The following is a 22399-nucleotide window of genomic DNA, read 5'->3' on the forward strand; positions in this document are numbered from 1 at the left end:
CATTGGCTAACCGGGCTATCTGCATTGTGTCCCACCATACACCACCCGCCAACCCCTCTTTTACGCTACTACTACTCTCTGTTCATCATATAGTTACTTTAACCATATCTACATGTACATACTTCCTCAATCAGCCTGACTAACCGGTGTCTGTATGTAGCCTCGCTACTTTTATAGCCTCGCTACTGTATATGGCCTGTCTTTTTACTGTTGTTTTATTTCTTTACTTACCTATTGGTCACCTAACACCTTTCTTGCACTATTGGTTAGAGCCTGTAAGTAAGCATTTCACTGTAAGGTCTACACCTGTTTTATTCGGCGCACGTGACAAATAAACTTTGATTTGATTTGTTGTCCTTGATTATCTTTTTGCTCTTCCTGTGACATCGGGTACTGTAGGTGTCCTGGAAGGCAGGTCGTTTTGGGCAGAACACACCACCCTCTGGAGAGCCCTGCGGTTGCGGGCGGTGAAGTTGCCGTACCAGGTGTTGATACGGCCCGACAGGATGCTCTCAATTGTGCATCTGTAAAGGTTTGTGAGGGTTTTAGGTGCAAAGCCAAATTTCTTCAGCCTCCTGAGTTTGAAGAGGCGTTGTTGCGCCTTCACCACACTGTCTATGTGGGTGGGCCATTTCAGTTTGTCAGTGATGTGTACGCCGAGGAACTTGAAGCTTTCCACCTTCTCCACTCTGGTGCCATCAATGTGGATAGGAGGGTGCTCCCTCTGCTGTTTCCTGAAGTCCACGATCAGCTCCTTTGTTTTGTTGACGTTGGGTGAGAGGTTATTTTTCTGGCACCACACTCCTAGGACCCTCACCTCCTCCCTGAAGGCTGTCTCGTCATTGTCGGTAATCAGGCCTAATAGTGTTGTGTCGTCTGCAAACTTGATGATTGACTTGGAGGCGTGCGTGGCCATGCAGTCATGGGTGAACAGGGAATACAGGAAGGGGCTGAGCACTGGCTCCTATGTTGAGGATCAGCGAAGTGGAGGTGTTGTTTCCTACCTTAACCACCAAGGAGCGGTCAGGAAGTCCAGGACCCAGATGCACAGGATGGGGTTCAGACCCAGGGTCCCAAGCTTAAATATTAGCTTGGAGGGTACTATGGTGTTGAATACTGAGCTATAGTCAATGAACATTATTGTTACATAGGTATTCCTCTTGTCCAGATGGGATATGGCAGTGTGCAGTGCGATGCGATTGCATCGTCTGTGGATGTATTGGGGCGGTAAGCAAATTGAAGTGGGTCTAGGGTGTCAGGTAAGGTAGAGGTGATATGATCCTTGACTAGTCTCTCAAAGCACTTCATGATGACAGAAGTGAGCGCTATGGGGCGATAGTCATTTAGTTAACCTTGCTTTCTTGGGTACAGGAACAATGGTGGACATCTTGAAGCATGTAGGGACAGCAGACTGGGATAGGGAGATTGACTATGTCCGTAAACACTACAGCCAGCTGGTCTGCGCATGCCGTCTGGGCCGGCAGCCTTGCGAGGGTTAACACGCTTAAATGTCTTACTCACGTCGGCCACCGAGAAGGAGAGCCCATAGTCCTTGCTAGCAGCCGCATCGTTGGCTCTGTGTTATCCTCAAAGCGTGTGATAAAGGAGTTTAGCTTATCCGGAAGCAAGACGTCGGTGTCCGCGACGTGGCTTGTTTTCCCTTTGTAGTCCGTGATTGTCTGTAGACCCTGCCACATACATCTTGTGTCTGAGCCATTGAACTGCAACTCCAATTTGTCTCTGTACTGATGTTTTGCCTATTTGATTGCCTTACGTAGGGAATAACTACACTGTTTGTATTCGGCCATATTCCCAGTCACCTTGCCTTGGTTAAATGAGGTGGTTTGTGCTTTCAGTTTTGCGCAAATGTTGTCATCTATCCATGGTTTCTGGTTTGGTAGGTTTTAATAGTCACAGTGGGTACAACATCTCCTATACATTTCCTGACAAACTCAGTCCCCATACCCGTGTATTCGTCAATATTATTGTCAGAGACTACCCGGAATATATACCAGTCTGTGTGATCAAAACAACCTTGAAGCATGGATTCTGATTGGTCCGACCAGTATTGAATAGAAATTCCTGTTTGAGTTTCTGCCTATAGGAAGGGAGGAGAAAAATGGATTAGTGATCAGATTTGCCGAAGGGAGGGCGGTGGTCCAATGTTTTTTCAGAGCGAGTGCTAAAGTCAATGTGTTTGTAGAACTTCGGTAGCGTTTCCCTCCTATTAGCTTTGTTAAAATCTCGGCTACAATAAATGCGACCTCAGGATATGTGGGTTCCAGTTAGAATTCAAGTCAAACTTATCGCAGCATTCTGCAGCGATACTCCATCTCATCTGGTTTGCACTAAGTGGGACTATCATTTGTTTTTCAAAAGGATAATGACCCAACACACCTCCAGGCTGTGTAAGCACTATTTGACCAAGAAGGAGAGTGATTTAATGCTGCATCAGATGACCTGGCCTCCACAATCACCGGACCTCAATCCAATTGAAATGGTTTGGGATGAGTTGGACCGCAGAGTGAAGGAAAATCAGTCAACAAGTGGTCAGCATATGTGGGAACTCCTTCAAGACTGTTGGCAAAGCATTCCAGGTGAAGCTGGTTGAGAGAATGCCAAAAGCGTGCAAAGCTGTCATCAAGGCAAAGGGTGGCCACTTTAGATGAATCTCAAATATAAAATATATTTGTTTAACACTTTTTTTTGGTTAAAACATGATTCCATGTGTTATTTCATAGTTTTGAAATGCTTTACTACTATTCTACAATGTAGAAAATAGTTCAAATAAAGAAAACCCCTTGAATGGGTAGGTGTGTCAAAACTTTTGACTGGTACTGTAAACCGTTATTTTTTGTTGTTATTGTTCAAACTCAAAAAAAAGTATGATTGGGTTCAGAATTAAATGATTGGAAAATAACTTCAGTTCCAGACACTGTTTACATTTTCTCTGGGCTCAGTGCCAGGTTTCTACAATATTGCGCTCTGGTTTTTCATTGTTGTACTTCATTGTTTGTAATGTTAAATCTTCTTCATATAAAACACGACAGGCCTCCATGCAAAGCTCTGGTGTCTTCCTAAAACCCTGATTATTTTCTCTTCTGTACAGTGTGCTCAATCTACTGTACCTGCTCTTTGAAAACTCTCTGGAGGCAGTCTTTCGTTTACATCCACCTACTGGTTCTTTTGAGAGTAATTCACCACAAACAGTCTGGGGAGTAGAACAATGGCCTAAAAACAGGGAGGCACGCAAACATTTTCAAAAGTGACCTGTCAGTAACCCTACCTGGTTCCCAGGGAATCAGAAATCTAAGCAGTCAAAACAGTGATAATAAAGACAGTGGTATCATAGCATGTGTGGTAACTTCAATGTCACAACATTATATATGCCCCACTTAGTGCCCACTGCCTACTAGGTATTTTCTTCACACATAGTCCTCAGCCTGTGATTTTTGTTCTTCTGCATGTTTTATGTCAATTGGTGTTGTTTTGTTCTATCCCCCTCCTCTCATAGGTCAGTCCAGTGAAGCTGATCTATGCCTATGGGAAAACTGATAACATCATTGTAGCATTAGTTATATTGTCTGCCTAGGTCGTAGGCTACATAACAGTAGAGTGGTATGAGTAATTGTAATCATAATTTAGTCATCTGGAGTTATAGGTACTGTATATTGGTTTTAAACACCAAAACCTGTGGAAGGTTTTGGAGGTGCATACAAAGCCCTCCCCCGCCCTCCCTTCGGCAAATCCGACCACGATGCCATCTTGCTCCTTCCGTCTTATAGGCAGAACCTCAAACAGGATGTACAAGTGATAAGAACCATTCAACGCTGGTCCGACCAGTCGGAGCCATGCTTCAATATTGTTTTGATCACGCTGTCTGGAATCTGTTCCGGTCAACCTCTGAGAGCAACATCGACCAATACGCTGACTCGGTGAGTGTGTTTATAAAGAAGTGCATTGGAGATGTTGAACCCAATGTGACTATTAAAACATACCCTAACCAGAAACAGTGGATGGTTGGCGGCATTCGCACAAAATTGAAAGCGCGATCCACCGCATTTAACCACCGAATTCGATACCATCGATCACCACATTCTTTTGGAGAGATTGGAAACCCAAAATGGTCTACATGGACAAGTTCTGGCCTGGTTTAGATCTTATCTGTCGGAAATATATCAGTTTGTCTCTGTGAATGGTTTGTCCTCTGACAAATCAACTGTAAATTTCGGTGTTCCTCAAGGTTCCGTTTTAGGACCACTATTGTTTTCACTATATATTTTACCTCTTCGATGTCATTCGAAAACATGTTAAATTTCACTGCTATGTGGATGACACACAGCTGTACATTTCAATGAAACATGGTGATGCCCCAAAATTGCCCTCGCTAGAAGCCTGTGTTTCAGACATAAGGAAGTGGATGGCTGCAAACTTTCTACTTTTAAACTCGGACAAAACAGAGATGCTTGTTCTAGGTCCCAAGAAACAAAGAGATCTTCTGTTGAATCTGACAATTAATCTTGATGGTTGTACAGTACAAGCTATCTCAAATAAAACTGAAGGACCTCGGCGTTACTCTGGACCCTGATCTCTCTTTTGAAGAACATATCAAGACTGTTTCAAGGACAGCTTTTTTCCATCTACGTAACATTGCAAAAATCTGAAACTTTCTGTCCAAAAATGATGCAGAAAAATTTATCCATGCTTTTGTTACTTCTAGGTTGGACTTCTGCAATGCTCTACTTTCCGGCTACCCGGATAAAGCACTAAATAAACTTCAGTTAGTGCTAAATACGGCTGCTAGAATCCTGACTAGAACCAAAAAATTTGATCATATTACTCCAGTGCTAGCCTCCCTACACTGGCTTCCTGTTAACTTCTCTAGGGCCAGTGGGACGATTTCGTCCCACCTACGTAACAGCCAGTGAAATCCCGTGGCGCGTTATTCAAATACCTTAGAAATGCTATTACTTCAATTTCTCAAACATATGACTATTTTACACCATTTTAAAGACACAACTCTCGTTAATCTAACCACACTGTCCGATTTCAAAAAGGCTTTACAACGAAAGCATAACATTAGATTATGTCAGCAGAGTACCCAGCCAGAAATAATCAGACACCCATTTTTCAAGCTAGCATATAATGTCACAAAAACCCAGAAGACAGCTAAATGCAGCACTAACCTTTGATGATCTTCATCAGATGACAACCCTAGGACATTATGTTATACAATACATGCATGTTTTGTTCAATCAAGTTCATATTTATATCAAAAAACAGCTTTTTACATTAGCATGTGACGTTCAGAACTAGCAAACTTCCGGTGAATTTACTAAAAATGTACTAAATTACTCACGATAAACGTTCACAAAAAGCATAACAATTATTTTAAGAATTATAGATACAGAACTCCTCTATGCACTCGATATGTCCGATTTTAAAATAGCTTTTCGGTGAAAGCACATTTTGCAATATTCTCAGTAGATAGCCCGGCATCACAGGACTAGCTATTTAGACACCCAGCAAGTTTAGCACTCACCAAAGTCAGATTTACTATAAGAAAAATATGTTATTACCTTTGCTGTTCTTCGTCAGAATGCACTCCCAGGACTTCTACTTCAATAACAAATGTTGGTTTGGTCCCAAATAATCCATTGTTATATCCAAATAGCGGCGTTTTGTTTGTGCGTTCAAGACACTATCCGAAAGGGTAAATAAGGGTGACGAGCATGGCGCATTTCGTGACAAAAAAAAATTCTAAATATTCCATTACCGTACTTCGAAGCATGTCAACCGCTGTTTAAAATCAATTTTTATGCCATTTTTCTCGTAAAAAAGCGATAATATTCCGACCGGGAATCTGCATTTAGGTAAACAGACGAAAGAAAATAAAGCACGGGGTCGACTCGTGCATGCGCCTAAGCCCATTGTCCTCTGATTGACCACTTGCCAAAAGCGCAAATGTGTTTCAGCCTGGGGCTGCCTCGATATCATTCAGCTTTTTCCCGGGCTCTGAGAGCCTATGGGAGCCGTAGGAAGTGTCACGTTACAGCAAAGATCCTCAGTCTTCAATAGACAGAGACAAGAAGAACAAGATCTTGTCAGAGAGGGCTCTTCCTGTAAGAAATCATCTCAGGTTTTTGCCTGCCATATGAGTTCTGTTATACTCACAGACACCATTCAAACAGTTTTAGAAACTTTAGGGTGTTTTCTATCCAAAGCCAATAATGACATGCATATTCTAGTTACTGGGCAGGAGTAGTAACCAGATTAAATCGGGTACTGCCCCCTACCCCCAACAGGTTAAGGCAAGGGCTGATTTCAAGGTTTTACTGCTAACCTGCAAAGCATTACATGGGCTTGCTCCTATCTTTCCGATTTGGTCCTGCCGTACATACCTCCACGTACGCTACGGTCACAAGACGCAGGTCTCCTAATTGTCCCTAGAATTTCTAAGAAAACAGCTGGAGGCAGGGCTTTCTCCTATAGAGCTCCATTTTTATGGAATGGCCTGCCTGCCCATGTGAGAGACGCAGACTCGGTCTCAACCTTTAAGTCTTTACTGAAGACTCATCTCTTCAGTAGGTCCTATGATTGAGTGTAGTCTGGCCCAGGAGTGTGAAGGTGAACGGAAAGGCTCTGGAGCAACGAACCGCCCTTGCTGTCTCTGCCTGGCCGGTTCCCCTCTCTCCAGTGGGATTCTCTGCCTCTAACCCTATTACAGAGGCTGAGTCACTGGCTTACTGGTGCTCTTCCATGCTGTCCCTAGGAGGGGTGTGTCACTTGAGTCGGTTGAGTCACTGACGTGGTCTTCCTGTCTGGGTTGGCGCCCCCCTTGTGTTGTGCCATGGCGGAGATCTTTGTGGGCTATACTCAGCCTTGTCTCAGGATGGTAAGTTGGTGGTTGAAGATATACCTCTAGTGGTGTGGGGGCTGTGCTTTGGCAAATTGGGTGGGGTTATATCCTGCCTGTTTGGCCCTGTCTGGGGGTATCATCAGATGGGGCCATAGTATCACCTGACCCTTCCTGTCTCAGCCTCCAGTATTTATGCTGCAGCAGTTTGTGTCGGGGGGCTAGGGTCAGTCTGTTATATCTGGAGTATTTCTCCTGTCTTATCCGGTGTCCTGTGTGAATTTAAGTATGCTCTCTAATTCTCTTTCTCTCTTTCTTTCTTTCTCTCTCTCGGAGGACCTGAGCCCTAGGACCATGCCTCAGGACTACCTGGCATGATGACTCCTTGCTGTCCCCAGTCCACCTGGCCGTGCTGCTGCTCCAGTTTCAACTGTTCTGCCTGCGGCTATGGAACCCTGACCTGTTCACCGGATGTGCTACCTGTCCCAGACCTGCTGTTTTCAACTCTCTAGAGACAGCAGGAGCGGTAGAGATACTCTCAATGATCGGCTATGAAAAGCCAACTGACATTTACTCTTGAGGTGCTGACTTGTTGCACCCTCGACAACTACTGTGATTATTATTATTCGACCATGCTGGTCATTTATGAACATTTGAACATCTTGGCCATGTTCTGTTATAATCTCCACCCGGCACAGCCAGAAGAGGACTGGCCACCCCTCATAGCCTGGTTCCTCTCTAGGTTTCTTCCTAGGTTTTGTCCTTTCAGGGAGTTTTTCCTAGCCACCATGCTTCTACACCTGCATTGCTTGCTGTTTGGGGTTTTAGGCTGGGTTTCTGTACAGCACTTTGAGATATCAGCTGATGTAAGAAGGGCTATATAAATACATTTGATTTGAATTTGATTTGAAAGAAGTCTGGGGATATGTCTGAATATGAACAGTGTAGTTATTCTCTCCGCAATGCAATCAAACAAGCTAAATGCCAGTACAGGGACAAGGTGGAGTCACAATTCAACGGCTCAGACACGAGACGTATGTGGCAGGGTCTACAGGAAATCAAGGACTACAAAAAGAAATCCAGCCACATAACGGACACCGACGTCACGCTTCCACACATATTCAATCGCTCCCTATCTCAGTCTGTTGTCCCCACATGCTTCAAGGTGGCTACCATTGTTTCTAACTGTTCCTAACTGAACTAAATTAAACTAAATGACTACCGCCCTGTAGCACTCACTTCTGTCACCATGAAGTGAGAGTAGTCAAGAAGTGAGAGTAGTCAAGAATCATATCACCTCCACCTTAGCGGCCACCCTAGACCCACTTCAGTTTGCATACCGCTCCAACAGGTCCACAGACGATGCAATCGCCATTACACTGCACACTGCCCTATTACATCTGGACAAAAGGAATACCTATGTATTGAATACAGCTCAGCATTCAACACCATAGTACCCAGGTGGTGAAGGTAGGAAACAACACCTTCACTTCGCTGACCCTCAACATTGGGGTGCATGTCATATATATCCTTGCCAGTCCTATCATTTGCCAAAGAGACTGGCCTTTCAATTGTTTATTTTTCCTTTATTTAACTAGGCAAGTCAGTTAAGAACAAATTCTTATTTTCAATGACGGCCTAGGAACAGTGGGTTAACTGCCTTGTTCAGAGGCAGAATGACAGATTTTACCTTGTCAGCTCGGGGATTTGATCTAGCAACGTTTTGGTTACTAGTCCAACGCTCTAACCACTAGGCTACCTGCCGCCCCAATCTTCAAATATGAACATTAATGAGCTCGAGGAGATTAGAGCATTTGATCCTGATTCGATAACCGTCATAGCTATCCTCCAGGTTATGCAAATATTGGAACTATTTCTACCATTTCTCTTCTTAAAATCAGATTTTAAGCCTAACCCTAAACTTAAATGAAGTCCAAAGCACATTTTGGTTTTCATTAATTTTTAAGAAATAGTCAATTTTGACTTTGTGGATGTGGTAACTAGTGGAAACCACAGCATTGTCTCATGTCAAATAGCGTGACGCTTTCTGCACTGAAAACTCACAAACACTCATGGGGAAGCTAAAAAGATGTTAGGCTACAATATGCTGTCCTAACATTTGAAAATGTTACCAAGTTAACATCGTCCACTGAACCACCTTTCATTCTCAATTGAGTCAGAGTTAATCTTACCAAAAACTATAAACCTGTAGCTAATATTGACTTTTTTTCATGACCAAGTCTTCACTACCTAATTCTACATCTAGCTAAGGTGTTTTGCGGTGCCCAAAAATTTGCTAGCTGACTTGTTCTGCTTGCTGGCTGAACCAGTCACAAATCAATCCATATGAAATGAAAGGCAAGGATGCTGACAACAACAGTTCACACACTCAATAATATATAATCCATCTAGCTAGCTAGCTAGTGTAGTGAAGTTCTAGCTAATGCACAAATTAGTTTTCATGATATCTGTTCTGAGGTGATTAGTGAGCCGAGTTCTACAAATGTTACAAAGTAGCGAGGCACAGTGCCAGCTGTCAGAGTCAGAGAACAGTCCCATAATTTTGGTGAAATACAACTTCCTCCACCAGCTGGAAAACTAGGTAGCTACTGTACATGATGGCAATTCAAACTAGGCTGCTAGCTGGAGTATGTTTGCTCAGCTCAGCTGATCGAGCATGGTTTGCCGTAGTAGCCAGTGCATCATAGCAACTGAGAGCGGAGTGATTTTCAGAATTAGGATCTAGAGTCAGGCAGATGAGCGATATTTAGAGATGAGTTCCACATCCTACAAGACAGATCGGTTGAGGGACAAGCATCGCGTAAGAGTGACACTATCTGACATGAGACATTGGCCGTGTTCGAGAGGATCAAAACTGTAATGTATCATGGGTAAATTGTGACTGACTGACTGACCTACAAATAATAATGAGTAGTTATTTATGATGGAAGGAGATTTGTAGATCAGTCAGTAGGCAGTCGCCTGCACTGTCAGCTACAATGTCGAACAAGCCCAGTGCCCATGTTAGATAGGGTCAAAACCGTAATGTATCATGGGTAAATTGGGACTGATTGATCTAGAAATAATAATACATTGTTATTTTTTATTCAAGATTCTTTGTAAATCATTCAGTCTGCAGTCGCCCGCACCTTTGGCTGCAATTTTCCTAAATGTAGTTTTGTAATTAACAAACAAGCAGACAAGAAAATTGCAATTGAAAAAGGTGATGTTCTTTTGCTGTAAGCTAATGAGGTAACCTAGGTAACCACGGGTGGAACAAATCCAATGTTTTCCACAGATCAAGTTGGTGTCTGGTTGCTAAGCAACCATTTTTTGTTGTCCAGACAAAAACCTGTCTGGCAAAAGTTGCTAGGTCACTTCTAAATTCTCAAACTTAATACATACTGCAATTCCAACCACAAGATGTCTTAGCTTCAATTTTAAGCTTCGAAATAAAACAAATTGCCAAACGTTTGCTTTTGACTTTGTAATAATTATAGGGCTGTCAACTCTTACGCACTGGGCGTGAGACACAGTCTGGTTGCGTTCAGCTATTACATTCCATTCCTTGCAAAAGAGACTGGTCTTTCAATAGTCCCAGTCAGTATTAGATAGAACGTCACGGCCCTGCCTGCCTGTGGGGAAAACAACCTGTGGTTACCTAGGTTACCCCATTGGCTCACAGCAAAAAAACGTCACCTTTTTCAAATCGGCATTTTCTTGCTATCTGCTTGTTTTAGCCAATTACAAAACTACTTAAGAAAAGTACAGCATGTCCGCTCCCAAGAGTTCAAACTACTTAGAAAACGTAATATTGTAGGGCTTCCCTCATGTCCCTTTTCATGATAGGTGCTAGCAGCCACGTGAGTGAGTGCTAGTTAGCTACCGACCAGAACATTAAGCTAGCCAAGACCAACAACACAAACAAACAGTCTATACCACTACAAGTAGTGAGTGGAGAGTGGAGTTACAAACGGACTATACTAAACAAGTTAAATGTCTTACATGTGATTAAATGTTTTACACACACATAGCTACCTGTGGCCTACATCTACACTGGGTCCACACATTTCCCTCCCCCACGCTGAATAGGCTGAAGCCAAAGCACAGGGCTCTTCTCGCATGCTCTTTTTCCCTACATGGGAGCATTGCGAACAGTAGGTCGGTATTTTTTTTACCTGGTTACATTTAAATTGAACAACACAGCAGCTTTCCGACATGTTTTGTTACTTCTGTATAATTAAAACTTGACGACAAAGTTGGCTCTTTTACAATTGGGGTCAATGGGAAAGAATGTTTTCCCCAATTTTTGGGCGTGGTCGAGGGGAATTACTTATTATGACTTGACTATTGACTCGGAGTATCTACAAATATGAACATTCTATCATTATTGATCTTGAGCAGATCAAAGGATTTTATCCTGATTTGATAACCTTCACAGCTAATTTCCAATAACAAAGGTGTGCATAACCTTTGTTATTGAAAAATATACAACTTTAAAACCTGTTGGGGCTAGGGGGCAGTATTTGCACGGCTGGATAAAAAAACATACCCGATTTAAACTGGTTACTACTCTTGCCCAGAAACGAGAATATGCATATAATTAGTAGATTTGGATAGAAAACACTGTAAAGTTTCTAAAACTGTTTGAATGGTGTCTGTGAGTATAACAGAACTCATATGGCAGGCCAAAACCTGAGAAGATTCCATACAGGAAGTGCCCTGTCTGACAATTTGTTGTCCTTCTGTTGCATCTCTATCAAAAATACAGCATCTGTGCTGTAACGTGACACTTTCTAAGGCTCCCATTGGCTCTCTAAAGCCGCCAGAAAGTGGAATGGGGTGTCTGCTGTCTCTGGGCAAAGTACAACAGCTCTGTTTATGAGTGGTCAGCTTGGGGACAGTGAGACTGAGATGTGCGTTCACGAGAATTCTCAATTTTTTTCTTTCAGCCTTTAAATGAACGCAACGTTGCCCGGTTGGAATATTATTGCTATTTTACGAGAAAAATAGCATAAAAATTGATTTTAAACAGCTTTTGACATGCTTCTAAGTACGGTAATGGAATATTTGGAAATGTTTTGTCACGAAATGCGCTCGCGCGTCACCCTGACCTGAACGCACGAACAAAACGGAGTTATTTGAATATAACTATGGATTATTTGGAAACAAAACAACATTTGTTGTTGAAGTAGAAGTCCTGGGAAGTAGAAGTCCTAAAGTTATTGGAAATGTTTAAAAAAAAATCCTTTGTTTCTTCCTAAGAAAAAATACAATTCTTGAGAATAATGTTCTAGGATTTCTCCTTGTAAATGTACTTAACTTTAGGACAGATAAACGATTGTCTTGTGATGAATGGATACTTTTGTAACCATGAACGTTTTCTTTCAATTTGCGAAGAAATACTTGGCTAACGTTAACGTCATTAGCCATGTCGGCTATAATGTCATTACGCATTAGCTAGCTAACTTAACGGTCGCGCAGTCCCTCTACCACCATCTCTCCTATCATGGACAACACCTTCTCCTCCAGCATGTCCACATGAATGGTCTCTCAGCTCCCTTCTTCTTAGCAGCCGACTTGATGTCTGACCACTATATCTTTTTGTTTTTTATAATTATTTTATTTCCATTTTTACCCCTTTTTCTCCCCAATTTCGTGGTATCCAATTGTCTCATCGTTGCAACTCCCATACGGTCTCGGGAGAGGCGAAGGTCGAGAGCCATGCGTCCTCCGAAACACAACCAAACCAAGCCGCACTGCTTCTTGACACAATGCCCCCTTAACCCAGAAGCACCAATGTGCCGGAAGAAACACCGTACACCTGGCAATTGTGTCAGCGCCCACTGTGCCTGGCCCGCCACAGGAGTCGCTAGTGCGCAATGGGACAAGGACATCTCTGCCGCCCAAACCCTCCCCTAACCCAGACGATGCTGGGCCAATTGTGCTCCGCCCCATGGGTCTCCCGGTCGCGGCCGGTTGCAACAGAGCCTGGACTCAAACCCAGAATCTCTAGTAGCACAGCTAGCCCTGCAATGCAGTGCCTTAGACCACTGCGCCACTCGGGAGGCCCTGGACCACTATTTTTTACTGTGGCATCACTGTCCCTTGCCATACCGCCAACAGCAGAGACAGATTTGCCCACTCTCGCCCATCCTCTCTTTTTGGTCTCTGCAGTGACCCCGCAGTTTTCGAGTCTCCCCAACAGCAACCTTTTCCAGGGTGCTATTTCCCCCACCATCACTTCAAGCTCTTGTTTGCTGAAGTTTATTTTAGCTTTCCTTTTTTATCCATTTTTGTTTTTGATATAGCTAGTCTGATGGCTATAATATGTGAAAAAAAAAATTTGTTTTTGTGCATAAAGGGTTCGCGAGCCAACAAAAAAAGTCTAATTTCGAGACATAAAGCAGATAAATAAATGCAATAAAATCGAAATAAACACTTTATTATAGTTGACCAAATCCTATCATCCCTGTCACATAGGCTTATTTATTGGTTTCAAGCACGTCACTAATGTCAATGCACATAAGATATTTACAAAGTTCCTAAGAAAACTATGAATTTCTAAGGACATTTTGAGGAATTACACTTACTATCTTATGAACTTCTTTTTTTCTTTAAGAAACTTCTTAAGTTTATTCGTAAGTAATGTTTTGTGAATCCAGCCCCAGAAGATAACCAGTCTGTCAAAAGTTGATAGGTCATGTCTGAATTTCTCAAACTAAATACATACAGCAATTCCAACCACAAAATGTCTTAGCTTTGATTTTAAGTCTCAAAATACAAAAACCTGCCTAAACATCTAGCTAAATGTTTGTTTTTGACTTTGTTATAATTACAGTGCTGCCAACTATTACGCATTGGGCATGAGACACAGTCTGGTTGCCATCTCTTTTCAGCTATTACATTCCACTCTATTCTACTCCTGTCATTTGCCAATGAGACTGGCCTTTCAATTGTCCCAGTCGGTATTAGATAAAACGTCACGGCCCCGCCTGCCTGTGGGGAAAACAACCTCTCGTTACCTAGGTTACTCCTTTGGCTCACAGCAAACACTTGACCTTTTTCAACCACGTTTTTCTTGTCGTCTGCTTGTTTTAGTCAATTACAAAACTACATTTAAGAGAAGTGCAACAAAATGTCTAAAGATTACTTTTCAACCTGGCCTGCTCCTGAGCGTTCTAACTATACTAAACAAGTTAAATGTCTTACTTGTGATAAAATGTTTTCCACACACCTCGCTACGTGTAGCCTACTTTAACACAGAGTTCCCAAATTACCCACTGTCGAATAGCCTGAAGCCACAGCACAGGGCTCCTTAGACCCTGGGTCCCTACATCTCTTACCTGTGATTAAATATTTTCCACACAAAAAGCTAAATGTTGCCTACTTGGACACTAGGCACCCACATTTCCCATGCCAAATAGCCTGAATCCACAGCACAGGACTCTTATTTCGGGCTCTCTTTCCCTACATGGGAGCATTGCGAACCATAGGGCGGTATTTTTGACCTGGTTACATGTAAATTGAACAACACAGCAGCTTTTTGGCATGTTTTGTTATTTCTGTATAAAATCTACAAAGATGTTGACTCTTTTACAATGGGGTCACTGGGAAGATTGTTTTCCCCAATTTGTGTGCGTGTTCGAGGCGAATTCCTTCTTATGATGTGAATATCGACTCAGAGTATCTTCAAATATGGACATATAATCATTAATAACCTTGAGCAGATCAGAGGATTTGATCCTGAATCAATAACCCTCATAGCTATCCTCCAATCACAAAGGTTATGCAAATATTAAAACTATCACTTTTATTTCTCCACAGATTGCTTTAATATCTAGTTGCTAAGCAACCACTTTTTGTGGTCCAGATGAAAACTAGTCTGTCAAAAGTTGACAGCTCATGTCTAAATTCTCTAACTAAATACATACTGCAATTCCACCACGAAACATCTTTAGCTTTATATTTTAAAACTGAAAATATAAAAACTTGCCTAAACATCTAGCTAAATGTTTGTTTTTCACTTTGTATAATTACAGGGCTGCCAACTCTCACACATTGGGCAGTGAGACAAATAGTCAATCAATCAAATGTATTTATAAAGCCCTTTTTACATAAGCACTTGGCACAAAGTGCTTCTACAGAAACAAAGCCTAAAACCCTGAAGAACAAGTCTGGTTGCCTTCTACAGTATGTTCAGCTATGACACTACTTGCCACTCCTGTCATTTGCCAAAGAGACTGGCCTTTCAATAGTCCCAGTCTGTATTAGATAGAATGTAATGGCCCCACCTGCCTGTGGGGAAAACAACCTCTGGTTACCTAGGTTACCCCATTGGCTCACAGCAAAAACTTTTCAAATGCAATTTTCTTGTCGACTTGTTTTAGTCAATTACAAAACTATATTTAAGAAAAATACAACGTCTAAAGATAACTTTTCAACATTGCCTGTTCTAACTACTTACAAAAACGCAATATTGTAGGGCTTCCCTCATGCCCCTTTAATGACGGCACTAGCAGCCACGTGAGTGAGTGCTAGCTACCGAGCTGGACATTAAGATAGCCAAGACCAACAACACAAACAAATGGACTATACAGCTAAAAGTAGTGAGTGGCGTTACAAACGGCCTATACTAAACAAGTTAAATGTCTTCTCTGATTAAATGTTTTCCACACACATAGACGTGTAGTCTACTTGGACACCAGGTCCTCACAATTTCCACTCTCCCACGCCAAATATCCTGAAGCTTCTTTTTTAAATAGTACCCGCAAAACACCAGTCTCAACGTCAACAGTGAAGAGGCAACTCCAGGATGCTGGCCTTCTAGGCAGAGTTCCTATTTCCAGTGTCTGTGTTCTTTTTCCCATCTTAATCTTTTCTATTTATTGGCCAGTCTGAGATATGGCTTTTTCTTTGCAACTCTGCCTAGAAGGCCAGCATCCCAGAGTCGCCTCTTCACTGTTGACGTTGAGACTGGTGTTTTGTATGTATTATTTAATGAAGCTGCCAGTTGAGGACTTGTGAGGCATCTGTTTCTCAAACTAGACACTAATGTATTTCTCCTCTTGCTCAGTTGTGCACTGGGGCCTCCCACTCCTCTGTCTATTCTGGTTAGAGCCAGTTTGTGCTGTTCTGTGAAGGGAGTAGTACACAGCGTGGTACGAGATCCTCAGTTTCTTGGCAATTTCTCGCATGGAATAGCCTTCATTTCTCAGAACAAAAATAGACTGATGAGTTTCAGAAGAAAGTTTTCTTTCTGGCTATTTTGAGCCTGTAATCGAACTCACAAATGCTGATGCTCCAGAGACTCAACTAGTCTAAAGAAGGCCAGTTTTATTGCTTCTATAAAGGGCACAAGGCGAGGCCCAAATGCAGACACAGGAGGCAGATGTTTGAGCTCCGATATTCATTATAACAAAGGGGTAGGCAAAAGGCAGGTCGGGGACAGGCGAGCGTTCATAAACCAGGTCAGAGTCCAAACAGTACCAGGCGATAAGCAGGCTCGAGGTCAGGACAGGCAGGGGTTCAGTGATCTGGTCCGAAGGCCAAACAGTACAAGGGGATAGGCAGGCTCGAGGTTAGAACAGGCAGAGTGGTCAGGCAGGCGGGTTCAGCGTCAGGACAGGCAAGGGTCTATACCAGGAGGGCTTGGGAAAAAACAAAGACGGAAAAATTGGAGCTAGAAAAACCGCGGGTTGGCTCGGCAAAACAAGACGAACTGGCACAGAGAGACAGGAAACACAGGGATAAATACACCGGGGATAATAAGCGACACCTGGAGGGTGGTGGAGACAAGCACAAGTACAGGTGAAACAGATCAGGGCATGACAGCTTCTTTAAATCAGCACAACAGTTTTCAGCTGTGCTAACATAATTGCAAAAGGGTTTTCTAATGATCAATTAGCCCTTTAAAATGATAAACTTGGATTAGCTAACACAACATGCCATTTGAACACAGGAGTGATGGTTGCTGATAATGAGCCTCTGTACGCCTATGTAGATATTCCATTTAAAAAAATCTGTTTCCAGCTACAATAGTGATTTACAACATTACAATGTCTTCACTCTATTTCTGATCAATTTGATGTTATTTTAATGGACAAAAAAAATTGCTTTTCTTTCAAAAACAAGGACATTTCTAAGTGACCCCAAACTTTTGAACGGTAGTGTACGTTGAAAACACAACAGCTTTTCAGCATGTTTTGTTATTTCTATATAACAAAAAATTTACGACGAAGTTGGCTCTTTTACAATGAGGGTCTGTAAAGATTGTTTTTTTCCCCCAGTTTGTGGGCGTGGACGAGGGGAATTCCTTCTTATGATGTGAATAACGACTCCGATTATTTTCAAATATGAACATTAGACTGATAGGAAAACGTTCTAATTTAATTCATACATTCTAACATTGAGCATTCTGACGTAATATATTTAAATGCAAACATAAACGCAGAGGATTTCCATATATTGCATTTTTACCACCAGCCAATGTAATCACATCCCAACAGAGAAGCTCTCGCCATTTAAACGCTGTAGCCTATTTTGCTACAAGCAATAGCAGTGTTTCTTTCATCTAATATATATATATATATATATATATATATATATATATATACTGCTCAAAAAAATAAAGGGAACACTTAAACAACACAATGTAACTCCAAGTCAATCACACTTCTGTGAAATCAAACTGTCCACTTAGGAAGCAACACTGATTGACAATAAATTTCACATGCTGTTGTGCAAATGGAATAGCCAACAGGTGGAAATTATAGGCAATAAGCAAGACACCCCCAATAAAGGAGTGGTTCTGTAGGTGGTGAACACAGACCACTTCTCAGTTCCAATGCTTCCTGGCTGATGTTTTGGTCACTTTTGAATGCTGTCGGTGCTTTCACTCTAGTGGTAGCATGAGACGGAGTCTACAACCCACACAAGTGGCTCAGGTAGTGCAGCTCATCCAGGATGGCACATCAATGCGAGCTGTGGCAAGAAGGTTTGCTGTGTCTGTCAGCGTAGTGTCCAGAGCATGGAGGCGCTACCAGGAGACAGGCCAGTACATCAGGAGACGTGGAGGAGGCCGTAGGAGGGCAACAACCAAGCAGCAGGACCGCTACCTCCGCCTTTGTGCAAGGAGGAGCAGGAGGAGCACTGCCAGAGCCCTGCAAAATGACCTCCAGCAGGCCACAAATGTGCATGTGTCTGCTCAAACGGTCAGAAACAGACTCCATGAGGGTGGTATGAGGGCCCGACGTCCACAGGTGGGGGTTGTGCTTACAGCCCAACACCGTGCAGGACGTTTGGCATTTGCCAAAGAACACCAAGATTGGCAAATTCGCCACTGGCGCCCTGTGCTCTTCACAGATGAAAGCAGGTTCACACTGAGCACATGTGACAGACGTGACAGAGTCTGCAGACGCCGTGGAGAACGTTCTGCTGCCTGCAACATCCTCCAGCATGACCGGTTTGGCGGTGGGTCAGTCATGGTGTGGGGTGGCATTTCTTTGGGGGGCCGCACAGCCCTCCATGTGCTCGCCAGAGGTAGCCTGACTGCCATTAGGTACCAAGATGAGATCCTCAGACCCCTTGTGAGACCATATGCTGGTGCGGTTGGCCCTGGATTCCTCCTAATGCAAGACAATGCTAGACCTCATGTGGCTGGAGTGTGTCAGCAGTTCCTGCAAGAGGAAGGCATTGATGCTATGGACTGGCCCACCTGTTCCCCAGACCTGAATCCAATTGAGCACATCTGGGACATCATGTCTCGCTCCATCCACCAACGCCACGTTGCACCACAGACTGTCCAGGAGTTGGCGGATGCTTTAGTCCAGGTCTGAGGAGATCCCTCAGGAGACCATCCGCCACCTCATCAGGAGCATGCCCAGGCGTTGTAGGGAGGTCATACAGGCACGTGGAGGCCACACACACTACTGAACCTCATTTTGACTTGTTTTAAGGACATTACATCAAAGTTGGATCAGCCTGTAGTGTGGTTTTCCACTTTAATTTTGAGTGTGACTCCAAATCCAGACCTCCATGGGTTGATAAATTGGATTTCCATTGATTATTTTTGTGTGATTTTGTTGTCAGCACATTCAACTATGTAAAGAAAAAAGTATTTAATAAGATTATTTCTTTCATTCAGATCTAGGATGTGTTGTTTAAGTGTTCCCTTTATTTTTTTGAGCAGTGTACTAAACTCAGCAAAAAAAGAAACGTCCCTTTTTCAGGACCTTGTCTTTCAAAGATAATTCGCAAAATCCAAATAACTTCACAGATCTTCATTGTAAAGGGTTTAAACACTGTTTCCCATGCTTGTTCAATGAACCGTAAACAATGTTATCCACAGCGTTGGTGACTAACGTTGCTGCTGGCCAAAATTGTAAAAAAAAAAAATTCAAACATTTACTGACACCGGCCATATTCAACGGGTGTTGAGCGTTTGTAAATTCATCAGTTATTCTGTGCTCTGAAATCTGAGTAGATAGCCAGAGCACATTTACGAACACACCCAAATGTCTATTGAGAACGCACAATAACTATACCACTTAGATAAGCGAAGAATGACATGTTAGATAGCATATAGTTAATACACTAATGTTAGGTAGCTAGCCTGTTGGGGCTAGGGGGCAGTATTTTCACGGCTGGATAAAAAAACGTACCCGATTTAATCTGGTTACTAATCCTACCCAGTAACTAGAATATGCATATACTTATTATATATGGATAGAAAACACCCTACATTTTCTAAAACTGTTTGAATGGTGTCTGTGAGTATAACAGAACTCATTTGGCAGGCAAAACCCTGAGACATTTTCTGACAGGAAGTGGATACCTGATGTGTTGAATTACCTTTAAAACCTCTATGGGCTAGGTGGGACGCTAGCGTCCCACCCGTGGTGCACTCCATCAACAGCAGGTGCATTTCAAGAGCGGCAAATTTGAATCCAAATAAATGTCAAAATTCAAATTTTTCAAACATACAACTATTTTACACCCTTTGAAAGATAAACATCTCCTTAATCTAACCACGTTTTACGATTTCAAAAAGGTTTTACGGCGAAAGCATACATTTAGAGTATGTTAGGACAGTACATTTACAAGAGTTGTGTGTAATGTTTTGTCAATTCAAAGACAGGGTCACCAAAACCATAAAACCAGCTAAAATGATGCACTAACCTGTTACAATCTCCATCAGATGACACTCCTAGGACATTATGTTAGACAATGCATGCATTTTTAGTTCTATCAAGTTCATATTTATATCCAAAAACAGCGTTTTACTATGGCATTGATGTTGAGGAAATCGTTTCCCTCCAATAACCGGCAGTCAAGTCAACACCACAAATTAAATAATTAAAATTAGAAAACATTGGTAAAATATTATATTGTCATTTAAAGAATTATAGATTTACATCTCTTGAACCCAATCAACTTGCCAGATTTAAAAATAACCTTACTGGGAAATCACACTTTGCAATAATCTGAGCACTGCGCCCAGAAAAATACGCGTTGCGATACAGACTAGACGTCATGTTGGGGAGATCTAAAATCGAAAATACTATGTAAATAATCCATTACCTTTGATTCTCTTCATCAGATGTCACTTCCAGGTATCACAGGTCCATAACGAATGTAGTTTTGTTCAAAAAACCTCATCATTTATGTCCAAAAATCTCCGTCTTGTTAGCACATGATCTAAGCCAGCCGGACTTCTCGTCATGAACGAGGGGAAAAAATATATTTACGTTCGTTCAAACATGTCAAACGTTGTATAGCATAAATCATTAGGGCCTTTTTAACCAGAACATGAATAATATTCAAGGTGGACGAATGCATACTCTTTTATAACGTATTGGAACGAGGGTACCCAACATGAACTCGCGCGCCAGGTGTCTAATGGGCCATCATCGTTCCATGGCTCTTGTTCGGTCAGATCTCCCTCCAGAAGACTCAAAACACTTTGTAAAGGCTGGTGACATCTAGTGGAAGCAATAGGAAGTGCCAAAATATTCCTCAGCCCCTGTGTTTTTCAATGGGATAGGTTTAAAGGTAATACAACACATCAGGTATCCACTTCCTGTCAGAAAATGTCTCAGGGTTTTGCCTGCCAAATGAGTTCTGTTATACTCACAGACACCATTCAAACAGTTTTAGAAAATGTAGGGTGTTTTCTATCCATATGTAATAAGTATATGCATATTCTAGTTACTGGGTAGGAGTGGTAACCAGATTAAATCGGGTATGTTTTTTTTATCCAGCCGTGTCAATACTGCCCCCTAGCCCAAACATTATTAATTAAGCCTACGCCATTGAAACACACAGGGGCTGATTAATGTTTTGGCACTTCCTATTGCTTCCACTAGATGTCACCAGCCTTTACAAAGTGTTTTGAATCTTCTACAAAGAGATCTGACCGAACAAGAGCCTTGGAACGGTGATGGCCGATTAGACTCTGGCGCGCGAGGTCATGTTGGGTACCCTCGTTCCAAAATGTTTTAAAAGAGAATGCATTCGTCCACCTTGAATATTATTCATGTTCTGGTTAAAAAAGGCCCTAATGATTTATGCTATACAACGTTTGACATGCTTGAACGAACGTAAATATATTTTTTCCCCTCGTTCATGACGAGAAGTCCGGCTGGCTTAGATCATGTGCTAACAACACGGATCTTTTTGGATATAAATGATGAGCTTTTTTGAACAAAACTACATTCGTTATGGACCTGGGATCCCGGGAAGTGACATCTGATGAAGAGAATCAAAGGTAATGGATTATTTACATAGTATTTTCGATTTTTGATCTCTCCAACATGGCCGTTTGTCTGTATAGCAAAGCATATTTTTCTGGGCGCAGTGCTCAGATTATTGCAAAGTGTGATTTCCCAGTAAGGTTTTTTTAAATCTGGCAAGTTGATTGCGTTCAAGAGATGTAAATCTATAATTCTTTAAATGACAATAATATTTTACCAATGTTTTCTAATTTTAATTATTTAATTTGTGGTGCTGACTTGACTGCCGGTTATTGGAGGGAAACGATTTCCTCAACATCAATGCCATAGTAAAACGCTGTTTTTGGATATAAATATGAACTTGATAGAACTAAAAATGCATGCATTGTCTAACATAATGTCCTAGGAGTGTCATCTGATGGAGATTGTAAAAGGTTAGTGCATCATTTTAGCTGGTTTTATGGTTTTGGTGACCCTGTCTTTGAATTGACAAAACATTACACACAGCTATTGTCAATGTACTCTCCTAACATAATCTAACTTTATGCTTTCGCCGTAAAACCTTTTTGAAATCGGACAACGTGGTTAGATTAAGGAGATGTTTATCTTTCAAAGGGTGTAAGATAGTTGTATGTTTGAAAAATTTGAATTGACATTTATTTGGTTTCAAATTTGCCGCTCTTGAAATGCACCTGCTGTTGATAGGGTGCACCACGGGTGGCACGCTAGAGTCCCACATAGCCCCAAGAAGCTAGCTAACATATTGCTGCAATGATATGCTGTGTGGTTCGTAAGGATAGTGTAGCTATCA

The sequence above is a fragment of the Salmo salar genome, chromosome ssa22 (assembly GCF_905237065.1).
Source record: "Salmo salar chromosome ssa22, Ssal_v3.1, whole genome shotgun sequence".
NCBI classification, from domain to species: Eukaryota; Metazoa; Chordata; class Actinopteri; order Salmoniformes; family Salmonidae; genus Salmo; species Salmo salar.